Raw genomic sequence first — 14145 nt, forward strand, 5'->3', positions numbered from 1 at the left:
TTGCAGGAAATCAAAAAAAAAATTTTTTATGATGTTGCCGGGCTTGACAAGGCATAATCATGTCACTGCAGTTTGCACGATTCATGCATTTGCAGTGGGAAGACTGACTGCGTTGAGCTTATACAAAGGGGTGGGGGCGGGGGCGGGGGCGGGGTGTCCATATAGCGCTTGGAGGCATCTTCACTAAACTATGCTTTCATTTCAAAATGTTAGGAAGATGCCGGGGAATTCTCCTCATCCCCCGTCAATCCGCCGCGTCCGTCCACAGCCCACTGAGCTGAAGAATTAATGAGACACATCAGAGTGGTGCCTTTGTGCATCACATTAAATCAGGTGCACTCTTTCACCCAACCACCCCTCCGCCTCCACTGCCCCCCCCCCCCCCCCCCCCGCCCCCCAACCTGTCTCCATGTGTGTGATCATCCAAGGACAGAGGGACAACTCCTTGCAATCAAGTCCATATTTTGCCTGATTAATCTCAGCGAGATTAGTACAGGTCTATTCATATTTTTTGACACATACTATCCAATAGAAGTGGGAAATACAGTATAACTATATTCGTATCTACTGTATGTGTCTCATTCATATTCTAGCAGCCGAGTTGGTAGGGTGGCGCTGCTGTTGAAAAATCTTTTAATCTAACGACGCCTTTGAAGCGCGCGAGCGAGCATTCTGGCAACTCTAGAGTTTCTGAGACTTTGTGTGTTTGTATATTTTGTGTACCTCCCTATGAGCGTTAACTATACAAGTGCATCACAGTCATCACTACTAGCTGCAATCTGTTTTTTTTGTGTGTGCGTGCGCGTGTCTGTGCACTACAGACGCAGCCCTTGGTTCTTGGTCTCAAACCTCCAGGGATGATCGTCATGCATCTAAGCAAAACCCCTAACGTGTTTAAATGGTACTTCATTTAAGATGAGCACGGTACTTGAGATTAGGGTTGGGGTATTGGAGGTGAATGTCTACAGGTCGTAACGCTTAGGTGTGTGGTGGAGAAAAATGAGAGCCACAAGAATATTGGGAATCAAAAACAATTTGATTTTCAAAAAAAAAAAAAAAATTCAAAGTAAGGAGCCCGGTGGCACACCACTCTTTACTTGCGCCACAGGTAAGTTGAAGAGTGAAAGAAAGAGGTGGACCTGTATAGTAAAAGCATCCATCTTCTAATGAAGATGCATATCACCTGGCAGGAACCTAGTGCAACAAGCTATCTCGAGTCTGATGTGGTCACTTGGAGGCGACACGCGTGAAAATAACTACATTTCACGAGAATTTGTTTCAACGGACCGCAATCCAAGGTCATCACAGTAGTCAACAGCAGCCCCAATCTGTTTGGGTGTTTCAGAGGGCTGCATGCACTGCTCTCGATTGATCTTCATCAAACTTCCCAAGATGACGGTCATGCTTCTCACCAAGAACCCCTACCAAGTTTGATCTATATCAAAGGATATCAGAATTAAAATGAGCGAGCTTAGGGTTCGGGTGGGTGTATTTTACCCTAACCCTTACCCTGACCCTAACCCATTGATAATTACTAATATATCGTGTCAATTTGAAACAGGATTGATGTTCTTATCTAATCTGAGGGATTAAGTAAGTAAGTAGTTACCGAAGGTTCCGGTGTTGATATGTTGGGCGTTTGTTGTGTCGGTGCGACTAAGTGTAATGCAATTAGATGTTTATACGGATATCTGGGTGTGTATCTGTAATGGGATGTATCAAACAAACGTGTATGCAGCGTTGTGTAAGCGTGCAGCCAGTAATTTCTATCAATATATAGTCGAGATGCAAATAGGTTATGAATAAAAGATGCATGTATTTCATTATGTATACTGTTTCATCTAATCGGGTCGAGTGTAACCTAAAGGTTGGTTTGGCGCCATTTTGAATTGCAGCCCCTTTGGGTAACACGCTCAATGAGCAATGCAAAATGGTACGCACCACCACTGTGGTGCCCTTGAGCTTTGGAACCCCAAGTGGCGACCCGCTCACTTTGCTCAGGCGTTACCAATTGAATGCAAGACTGTATGGAGTTTTGAAACCACAACTATTTGCTTGGATTTGGCCAACATTTCGACATCTCAAACATGGCCGCGGAACGCTGTTTTTGGTTTTTCTCAAGCCATGTGAAAAACACCGCTTCCGTGCATTACACATTGCAGGTATCGTTGTTTTGTTTTAAATTAGCTCAGTACGGTTCTAAAGAAAGTGAACATTTGCGAGCAATAGTGTTATTAGGAAGCCTCAACGTATCACTGTGGACAAAAAGAAGAAAATAATTGCTAAACGTGACAACGGTGTTCGTGTTTGTGATCTTGCTGCGCAATTTACCCTGGCAAAAAATGACCATCTCATCAAATCAAACTTATATAGCGCTTTTCTCGACACCCAAAGACACTTAACGGAGGTGCAAACAAACAGACGAGTAAAGAACAAACTCACTCCACTCCAAGGTACAAAATGACATATTTTGACAGGCAGCCCCTCACCCCATCTCACCCTTAACGACTTTATTTATGCGTCCTTGCTGCTGCCACAGGAAAACGAAGTGATTTAATGGTGGAGGTGAAAACAGTTCCATTAAACATGAAAATTGTTGCGCAGTTGTGTGTCACTACAAAACACAATGGAATGCATTAAGGGAGGCAGCTTTTAATGGACTCAGTTGAAATATTGTCCCGCTTGTGGAGTTGTTCAGTAATTTTGAAGGTGACAATAGTAGTAGCAATTGTGATGGTGACGATCATTTGTATCAATACGGCGCTCTTCAAAATACTCAGTCGCGAGGACGAATCCAAAAGTGGCAGTCATGACTGAAATAGTACTGAGATAAAAGGGCACCATGCATTATTAACTAGGAGATGGAAATGGTAAATATCTGTTGTGCAAATACAATAGTTGTACAGTTATTGTAGTTTAATATATATATATATATATATATATATATACATAAAATCATGTCGATCAGCATTTTATCTGCATGTTGTGCTGGGTATCTCTTAATCACAGTTATTAGTACTAACAACCAAAAAAAAAGGACTGTACTTTTCAAATCCTTTTCAATACATTGTTATAATGTGATTTAGTAGCATTTAGTACAAAATGTCTGCCCTGTAATTAGTACATACACGAGATTTTGATTTTATTAGAAAAGGATCGATTTTCTTACATACATCTTTGGATATCAAGGAATCTCGTTGTTTTTAGTAGGGTATGCATGTGGATGGAGTGTGAATGTAATATATTTAAACTTTGGTACAATTTCTCCATTACTGTTCTGCAAAAATATTGAATAGATTTTTCAATGTTCATATACATTCATTTATAAGCGTAAATTAAATATACTGACATGTTGGTATTTGCAATCCTATTTTTTCCCATTAATGGTTGCACTCCATTAGTCGTTGGTTTCAGCTTGTCCCTTTCTAAGAATAAGTATGTAGTGCATTTGCTAGCCTGAATATAGTTCTGGCTCCTACTCGAGATTATTTCGATTGTTTTTTTTTTTAATGTCTGTTGCATGTTAAGAGAATTGACCAAAGCTCTTAGCCGAAGTATAAGGCGCATTATATTCTGCATCTTTGATCCTATTAGGGAAGAATATTGACCATTCCCCGGTAAAGCTGAAGCGTTGTCATCACGTCAGTTCAGGAAGGGGGGGGGGGGGGCGAGGCCCCCTTTACCAAGTATCATCTAGGCCTGATGAAAGCAAATTGATTTTAATGGAAAGAGGATTTCCAGGGAAAAAAATAATAATAAGAGACTCCTTGAGATTATCTTTATAGACTGAAAGCAGGTTTTTGTTGTCAGGCAACAGATGGGACGTCCAGGTTCTGCTGTAATCGCAAAGCTGTAAACACAAGGAAATGTAAAAATCGAGGCTCCACTTGTAGTAAGTGATGTAGCTCGCGTTAAAATACGGGCACACATGACCTTTAACTGCAATATTCGGTAACGTAAAACCACATGTATATTAAATTTTTCCTTGCGGGGTTAGAGGTTAGGGTTCAGAATTCGGGTTAGGGCATTAAGTATCTAATAGGTTCCAATACAGTACGAAAGCTGTACATATATTCTGTCTTTACAAACATAATAATGCGCCATTTCAAGTGCTACAGTCAGGTTTCATGAGATGACTTTTGTTTTTGAGAGTGCAATCAATGAGAGTCACCCAAGCATGTACAAGGAAATGAAATCAATGGAGACTGCTTCAAAGCAAATGTAGCAACCAACCCAGAATTTTTCCGCTCATTGATTGGATGGCACTAATTAAGCGTATCACACTGAGCAGCCAGTCAATGAAGACGAATGGTCACTCTTAGTTGGGGTTCTTTGAGCGCTGATCAATTAAGAAAGTTTGTCGACAGACCTTGCGCGTAAAGAATTTAGCACTACTCGGATATATTTGCAGTAGCTACAGCATACATGTGCGATTCCGCAAGTGGCTGCTGTGAATTTTATGACGACAACAACAATGGCTAATACATCACAGCATTCATGATATCGCATGCAAAAATGTCCAGAGAGGCTGTGAGCAGGGGACGATATCGGTGCAATCCGATTACATCGTTGCTCACTTTCCTGTTTTTCCGTCCGTGATGGAGTTTCTTAATATTTCAAATACTATTTTAATACATATTAAGAAAAACATTTAATGTTTCAATATATTTCGATTTATTTTTTTAACACTTTGGATGAATTTGGACTTGATAAAAACAAATAAAACTTGCAGATTTTGTTGACTGATGGAGTTACTTGACCAATTTGGCTGCTACTGCATGGATTAAAAATGCGCAGAATTCTTTTGAATGTATTTTTTTATAATGCAACTTACATTCGAATATTAATGTATTTGATTCGTAATCGTAATATTTGTAAAATTCTATGTTTTTTAAGATATTTTAAGTGTTTGAGCTTGATTAAAAAATAATGCCTAGGCCTTTTGTCCTATAATTGAGCTAATAAGGTTGCTTTTGTATGGAACAAAAAAAGAAAATTTGCAGAAAAATATACAATGTACTTTAATATTGTTTATCATTTTCTATTGATATTTTGTTATATTTTGGAAGTGTTTGGGCTTGATAAAAAAAAAAATAAAAAAAAAAACACGACTTTTTTTGTATCACTGAGTTAGTTCAGTAATTTGGCTAAAATTGCGAGGATCAATTAAGTTTCTTATCATGCACAATTGCACAATTGCATTACTGACTCATAGATACATTTGGACATTTTCTAAATAAATAAATTCTATATTTGGGCACACAATGGAGGCTCCGAGTGCAACTATCACCACCGTTTGGGATTTTTAATATAGTGATGACACAAAAACACAGATACGGCTCTATTCAAGTTAACTTGGGGAGTGATATATATATATATATATATATATATATATATAATAATGTTGAAAACACCTGTACTGTATGCCCGATCCCCTCTCCGCTTACATGAAACCTCCCTGCAGGGATTCTCACTATCACGTAATCTATCTCTTCACTCGACGGAAGCTCCTTATACTTAACCGCCATGTTCTCCTCAGGGTGTCGAGACGCGCGCTAACAAGCAATAAGTTTCATGCGAGATAGAAGGAATGCTGCAATTGCTCGCATTGCCTTTATTACGGATGGGTAAATGCCACGGGGGGGGGGGTGTCGGAAAGTCACATGGCTATTAACACGGGATCACCTCAAACGTGCACACATACACAAAGTTATTACAGTAAATCCGCACTACATTTTATTTTCATGGCAAAATACTGTCTACAGTGTGTATGATATTTATTCTATCGTGGTGTCTCTTCACGTTCACGTACAGTACATTGTGTATGTGCGTGCATAGCTGTAAGCTGTTTACTGTATTTTAAAGGGTACAATGTTTAAAGATGTTTGTAAGGGTTTAAAATTCTATCAAAGTTTGTGGTAAGTTTCAAACAATTTATACAGGCAGTTATAATAATTTTTTTTTGTGTCAACCATTCGTAGAAATTCGCTATTCGCGAATTCACAATATTAGGTACACCTGAGATGAATTAGTTTAACAGTACAGTATGTTGTAACTGTATGTGTTTGGTTAATATTGCTGTGTTTGTTGAGTGTGTGTTTTCAATTTAAATGCAAATGACTTCAACGTTCAGGGGGGGAAAAAATATCCCCCCCCCCCTCGGCTGAGGTTATTAGTTGAGCATGGAAGTGATCGCAGGTACAATCAAATAATTCGACGAGCCAAGGGACAATTTTTTATTTTATTTCCAAGAGAATGTTGCGCAACAGTCTCCCTTGTCTCCAACGACCTCAGATGTAGCACCCAGCTCATATTTGGGTTTATTACCCCCCCCCCCCCCACTTCAAAAGCTTAATTACATTGTAATGACAGCGCAACAGTTTAACCTTCTCTGACACCAATACATTAGCTCCTCGCATTGTTCAGCACTAGCAGCAGGGAATAGATTCACCGAGCAATTACGGGCGGCTAGTTTGGGCTCTCTCCTCTCAGAAGAGAAGAGACGACAACATGATGTCGAGCTATCGTGCTAATTGCGGGGCGGAATTCTACAGCAGCCATAGAGGGGGTTAATGCTGCAATTTGAGGCTAATGTTACTTTTATGACCTATAAATAATACTTTACGTCATTCATTCACTCAAGTCTGCCCGACGAATACTGTATATTAGTTAGTAATTCCCGACCATCCAGTTTTAATTACTTTAAATAATGCATCTTTGTTTATCTATCTATGGCAGTAATGTATAGTGACAGGCAGAACATTTGGATAGAAAGAGAGACATAAATAGCTATAGCTAGGTGAATGAGAGTAATGCACTTTGGAGTCAGCCAGTCCTCCCTCCAACATCTCCAGATGGTTCAAAATGCTGCCGTTTGCCTTTTAACTGCGACATGTCAACCCATTTTTTATTTCTTGGCGTTCAACACAGCCTGAGACTTGAGCCCCTGATTCTTTTATTGTTTATTTGTAACTTTGTTTGTTCTGAAATCCTAAGCACGATAAAGACATGCAATCGTTACGACACTTTCGCAAATTCATCAATATTTCAAAAATATATAAATATATATATATATTTTGCTGTTTTCTACTGAGTGAATGCAAAATGTGAATGTCACGTAACGTCCGGCATTTTTTTTTCATATACATTCCACAGGCTCCGTGCAAAACATCAACGCCCATCCCCACCCACTCCGCTAAGACACGTCCATACAAGGGCAAATCAATTAAATGTGAACGACAGGCAGATGGTCGTGAAGGACATCGGCGTCTGCGCTTCAGGTGATGAGTGGCGTCACACGGCGGCGAACAACTGTCAAGAATCATACTCATCTGATTCCCCCATGTCTCACACACACACACACACACACACACACACACACACGCTCTCACAGTGAGCCTCTTGCCAAAATCATACGCGTGGTGATGCCACAAAGAGGGCTGCTGGCAGCTTAGTGCGCGGAGACGCGCGTGAATATTTCATGTAGATGCTATCAAACTGAATCACAGATTAGCATCCTCCACAATTACCCCAGGTGATGCTTACGAGGCTCCGTGGAGAACGGCCCGCTGCATTCCTGCACAACGCGGAAAATGTGCAGTTTCAACTTGTAAAAACTGCACTTTTCCCACAGCAGCGTAATCAAGCAAATCGAGCATCAAAGTGCCTCATTTGCCCACTTCCTCGCTCTACTCGGCGATAAGCTAACTAAATTACACTAGCGGCTTATCAGCAGGTAACCAGGACGACCGTTGGGGTTTGTTAATAGCACAGACAGAGAGGAGGGAACCACGTTTTGAAGAGGATGTGCCTTCTTCTTTGTGAGCAGAGAGAAAGGACTATCCATTGTCTCATATTTGTCCATAATTAAGGATAGACAAAGGCATGAACATACAGTGCAGACTACAGTGACAGCCAACACAAGAAATCATTCATTTCCTACAAAATGGATTCAGATATACATATTTAAATATATCACACACTCTTTCCTTCAATGCACATTGCATTGTGCTGCTCCTTCTGGTGGCCACCTGGGGGCAGTATAAGCCAGACATACAGATATACCGGACTGGAGTACAGTACAGCCATAATATTAGTTGTTCTCCGCGGTAAATAAAGAACATATGCCTGTGAGCATTGTTATATTATCTGTCGACATGTGTTGCTGCGCCGTTTGCGTTTAGATATCCATTGCCAACACAGTTGCTAATTGTTTTGTCTAGGGTGTTTCCCAATGTATGTTAGCATTAGGCTAGCAGAGGCTATGTAGTGGTTTTAAATACATGTGTAATTCTCGTGTTTTATGTTAAGTTTGACAGTAACATTCAGCCGAGTGGCGACAAACAACTTGAAAGGCTCCTTTTGAAGAATATTTACTAATGTTATCTGCCAAACTGCCGGTTGTTGTGTCGTGAGGTGAGTCACCTGCCACCCACGAGTCAATGCTCAAAAATCGACAGATTGACAGCTCATTTCTCGGAAAACTCAAGGTGGATCACTCGTATCTCAAGGCACCATTGTGTGCGTACACACGGTACTTTTTGCGCCATTTTTGACTGATTGTGCGCCGTGAGATTTGTCCAATGTAAAAGATGTGCCTAAATTGGCTCAATAATAATCATGGGAAACACTGGGTTAAATCACAATGTGATCATTTCCAAATATGAGCACAGGATATTGGAGGACAAGACTAATCACGGAAATGGACGCTGCAAAACTGACAAAACGCTCGCAAACTGCGATTCACGGCTCCAGATAGCAATCAGATAAAGTGATTAAGCTTTGCTTGCCCACATCTTCAAACCCGGCCTTCTTCCAGCCCACGCAACCGACCCATCCTCCTCCGAGGCTCTGTCATATCTTTCCCTTATTAATCTTTCTTTGTTTTGGAGCCGGGTTGCTCCCGCGGGAGCGCCGACTTCATGCAATTAGGAGATATAATTATTCCTCGACAGGGCTGTAAATCCAAACAATCTATACAGTACGTGCGCCCACTGTCTTCGGAGCGATGTGTCTTGTTGGGGCGCAACCACATGCAAACATGGATGGTGACTGGGAATGTCTCGCTTCTTTGGACACCCCACTAACGGTGACGAGGCACAGACAAGCACGTCGCAGAATTACTGGAGCGTGCCCGATAATCCAGTATGTACTTTTTACTCTGTTGTAGTTATATTACATGCATTATAAAAACAAAACATGTAAATACCGTGACAGTCATCTAAATAATCAGGAAAATCTGTATTAGACTGCTAATGCACTCACACTCTGTACATAAGTAGAAGTGCAAAAATAAATAAATAAACTGGTAAAAGTAGAAGTACTGATTCAACTGCTTAAGTAAAAAAAAAAAAGTATACAGACTCTGAAATCTACTTAAGTTAAAAGGAAAATTGCATTTCTACTCTGTTACAATAACCTAGTTTCCATGTGTTCTGACAATTTCTCACAACAAAAAACAAAACCTGCATACAAAATATGATCTCTCTTTTATTAACTTACATTGTGCTCACACTGAGAAAAAAGAAATCATGCTACATGTCGCATACTTTTGTCAACTCGGCGCTAGCTAGCTAGTTAGTGTTGGCTGGACTTTTATGCCAATGTATCATGTATCATATCAACGTGTCTTCCCAAAGCGTTTAAATTCTTCGTGATAACTAAGAAAATGCACCATACCTGTATGTAATGTTTTAGATGAGACAGAACTTTACAGGATCACTTCCGTCCGTCTAAATCGTTGCATGCTCAAGTGCCATTTTGTCTAATTAGATATTGAAAACGTGTCCAAAAAAAAAACATTAAAAAAAAAAACATGACGAGACGGCATGAAAGATACCAGCCGCGCGGCGAGACAATTACCGAGAGCTTCCAATCAGCAGCACTAAAAAAATGTACAGCTTTCATCAGCATTGGCCAGTATAACATTAACAGTAGCCGCCCTGACGGATGAAATACGGCGCTCGCGTAGCGTGGAAAGTGATTCACGGCCATGCCGAATCGATCACATCGGTTTGCAAACACGACACAGTCAAAATGTTTTGCTTTTATTGGTGCATGTTTAAAAAAAAACAAAAAAAAAACAGCGGCAATCATTTTGAGCAAGCAGAACCGACTCTCCTCTGGGTAATTGAACAGTCTATATCAGTGATAAAATGGATTCATGGATGTTTAATTCATTTAACATTTCAGGTCATTAACCCCCTAATGAATGTAACCTAGAAATTGGATTTATTGAACTAATTCTAAAGCTGCTCCGTGTTAAAACTGAACCCTTGATTTTTGTTAGTGTATTTTAATGTCAAAATGGCACTGACTTCCCTGTTTTTCCATATTAGCCAGCTAAAGTTACTAAACTATAATCCAGACAAATATAATGTTTGCCAGTAAAAATGGAATGACTGTTTCTATCATGTGAGAAATATCCAAGAGTTGCAAGAGTTCCCGATGAATCTTCTGCATACTCCACTGTTTTCTTTCTGCCCCACTGCTTGCTTCGTACGCTGAAGGCACGCAACTCTTAATTCTACCATAAAAACCCATGCCCAAAAAATAATTGCTTCAAAATCTGTGATATAGTGGGAGTACAAACGATGTGCCAACGATAGGCCGTACAGGCCTGAATAAATGTTGGTCAGAGTCGAGTCACAAATGTATTATTATTATTTTTTGTTTATCCGCTTCACTGCCTCCCAAAGTGTTTTCATCTCAACTTTTCTCGCTTTCGCCTTCACCTCACGACCGCCACTCTTCTCCCCAGACAGTACCAGATCCATCTTTTGAGGCTAGATAATCATGAGTTCTCCCCCCCGCCCCAATTATATGCTTTCACCGTGTTCCCTCGTTAGGAGACCTCGTTAGTCGCCCCGCTCCTGACTCTATCGATGATTGATCGCTTAAACAAAACAAAAAAAAACAAACCAAAAAAAAAAAGCCATCAGCTTCATATCCTCTCCCCGGAACATCAGGGCTTGATAAACAGGACCGATAAGCTCTCTAAATGCATTTGATTACGCTGACTTGGAAAGCCACCAAGATGCTTAACTGTTAGCCTATGCATTTAATCACTGACGTCATGTCTAAAATGATAGACAAATCATCTTCATGTATGCCTGCTTTTTTTTTTTTTTTAATAGAGATAATTAAGATGTAGGAAGCCTTAACACTTTAACCCATCCATCACTTGGCATAACAACAACTTAAAGGTTTTAATTAACACAGTAGCTCCCTATCGTCATGGGAACATATAGCGGGTGTTTTTCAACCTTTAGGGCTTGAACAATTGCAGTACATGTGTGAAATACACAGACACACACACGTGCACGCGTACTTGCTTTTGCCAATTTGTAGTCAGCATTTCATCTTGTCTTAACGGATTTCCGGAGCCTTACATGCATGCACGTCCGAGCAGATCAATAAAATAGAGCCAGGGCATAAATTGACACCTGAGGGAGCCTCTGGTCGAGATAAGACGCCCGCAAACAGCCAGGCGGTAATTTGCAGAGGGGTGGGGGCTTTTACTTAAAATGCAGGATAAACAGTGCAATGTTTACTCCGGTGATTTACAAGCAATTTCCCTTAATTGGTTAGAAAATTAATTACTACAAGTAATGTCTGTTTGTTCATCTATCTATGCCAAGAACACAGTGATAGGCAAACCAATGCAACGCCGTCGATGGCAGAAGGTACATTTAGCCTGTGTTTCCACCTGTTGTCATTCATACAACTAAATAACGGCTTTGTGTTGAACTAAACAGGCCAAGATTTGTCATTTGCGCATCATTATTTCAGTATCCAATGCCCCATGTATAAATGCAGCTAAGCATTCACAAATTTGCTTGGTCACAGATTTTTGGGGAGTAACCGTGCCTCCGTTCTTTGCTGAAAAGCTCACATATTCGCTGTTTTAGTGGTCAGGACAAAGTCATGTCGAATATAAAAATATTGCTTTGGTGCCATCTTGTGGAATCTTGGTGCCAAAGTACCATTTTGAAGTGAGGAGGATCAGCCAAGGCAATGGCCTGATAAATGAAGAAAAAATAAATAAATAAATAAATTGATTTGCCACTATTTAGTGGCATCTATAGGCAATTACAAACCTTTTTGAGTGGGGGTCAAATACGCGCAAATTCACGCATTTCTTAAGGTTTGGTCCCTATATCCTCGGAGGTTCACTGCATCTACATTGCATTTTGTGATATTTTTGTTTGGTTTTATGTCCCGTGAAGTTTTTGGCGAATGTAAAATGTGTGGCATGCATCAATAAAGGTTGGGAAACACTAGTTTATCCATCCATTCGTCCATTTTGTTTGGGAGTTTAAACTCTTGCGTCTGGGCGAGGGAAAACTCAGTCCAATAACTGTGTCCATCGAACATTGATTTGCTTGACTTAAAGTGAAATGCGTTTGATTGCTCTTCAATAAAAGCATATCTCCAAATTTATCTTTTATAAAAACACCCCCCCCCCCCAAAAAAAAAGCCTTTTGACAGTTTTTATTATTATTATTTTAAATATTTGATGTGATTATAGATGTTCTTTTTTTAATGGAACTCATGAGACAATTCAGGGCTACGTTGTGGTTGTCTAAAAAAATGCATGTACATCATAAACACAATGTTTCATGCAGCTTTTCTGATAAGATTGTGTGAACTCAAGCAGCTGTGCACACGATCTGGTTAATTCAGTGAACAGTTTCTTCTCCACTGAAAACAAGCGACTTAGATTCACTTAACTCACTCACTGCCAGCCTTCCCAGTTAATATGGACATTTGACTTCTAAAGCCGTCAATGGCAGTGAATGTGTTCATCTGCAGATGAAACAAAAACTGGGCCAACATACACAATATAGCCTCCCCACACACATTGAGACAATTGCCTGTAACTCCCCTCCAGCCAGGCAGGTAATTGCTGTCTACAGGGGGACAGGTGCTTCTACAATAGAACGCCAGTGTCCACGCAGGCTCTATTCACTGCCATTGTAATTACCTAATTGAAAAGCTCGCAGGGGGAATTTGTGTGCGCGTGTGTATGTTTAAAGAGACCAGATTTTGGACACAAAGCAGCAGCACGCACATACAAAAACATCTCAAACAGCTTCGACTTTGGTTTAAGCCATTTTTTTAACGTGGTCATCATTCCCAATGCAAATGTGCCTGGAAGAAAAATGTATTAGAACAACTTTCTGAGGGACTTCTGTCCTATTTTGCAGCCTCTTGTCATTATCCTTGGATGTCTTTTGTATGCGGCAACCTTATTTTGGCTCTTAAAATCGGTCTGTTCCAGAGCGGAAGAGCTTGAATCCCCCCCCCCCCAAGGCTACCATTTCTAAACAAACTCACACTGGATGGAAAATGGAGGATAAGAATGTTTGAATGGCAGAAAACTAGATTGTTCCCTTCAGTGTCAATCAAATATGAGCATATCTTTTGCAGAGGCAGCAGTTTGTCCTTCTCGTTGATTGCAAATATAACACTGACGTCCACATTTGGCAGAAAAATAAAGATTTCTTCGAGCTGGCTCCCGAAAGTAGTATTGCTTGACAAAAACAACCCCGAAAGAGGAAAAAAATAAAAATAAAAAAGAGTGCCCAGAAATCCTCTGTCTTGGCTCCGTGTGGTATTTTCAGTCTGAGAAGCGGGCAGCGCTTACAAGCTGTGAAGTAAATAAAGCAATCTGTGCCGTGTTGATGTGACCGAGCCGAGCAAAGTTGCCACATTCAATCTCACCGGACATCAAACGTGCAAACGTTTGAATGGGGGGGGGGGGGGGGGTTGCAACATGACACAGACAGTCGTGATATATAGACTCTATTACAACATGTAAATGCCCGCCTGCTGCGCTGAGCACACGCATGTGCAAGCTCAAATGTGCAAAACAATAGCACACAAGAGCTGGCGATATCGCCTGTGTTCCGACAGTGTCGTTCAAACAGAGCATATAAAACCCCAGTAAATTATATTTTCTGGTATAAAAAATAAATAAATAAATAAGCATATGCCTTCCTCACAGTTTGAGGTTTACCCTTAACGGCTGTTTTGTAATCAAATCTAAAAGTGCGTCGACAAAGGGTGTCATGAAAGAAACCTACAGAACCTATATATACACCTATATAGAACCCTAAGGTACCAACCTTTAACCTTAATATA

This window comes from Phycodurus eques, chromosome 22, assembly GCF_024500275.1.
Source record: "Phycodurus eques isolate BA_2022a chromosome 22, UOR_Pequ_1.1, whole genome shotgun sequence".
Classification (NCBI taxonomy): Eukaryota; Metazoa; Chordata; class Actinopteri; order Syngnathiformes; family Syngnathidae; genus Phycodurus; species Phycodurus eques.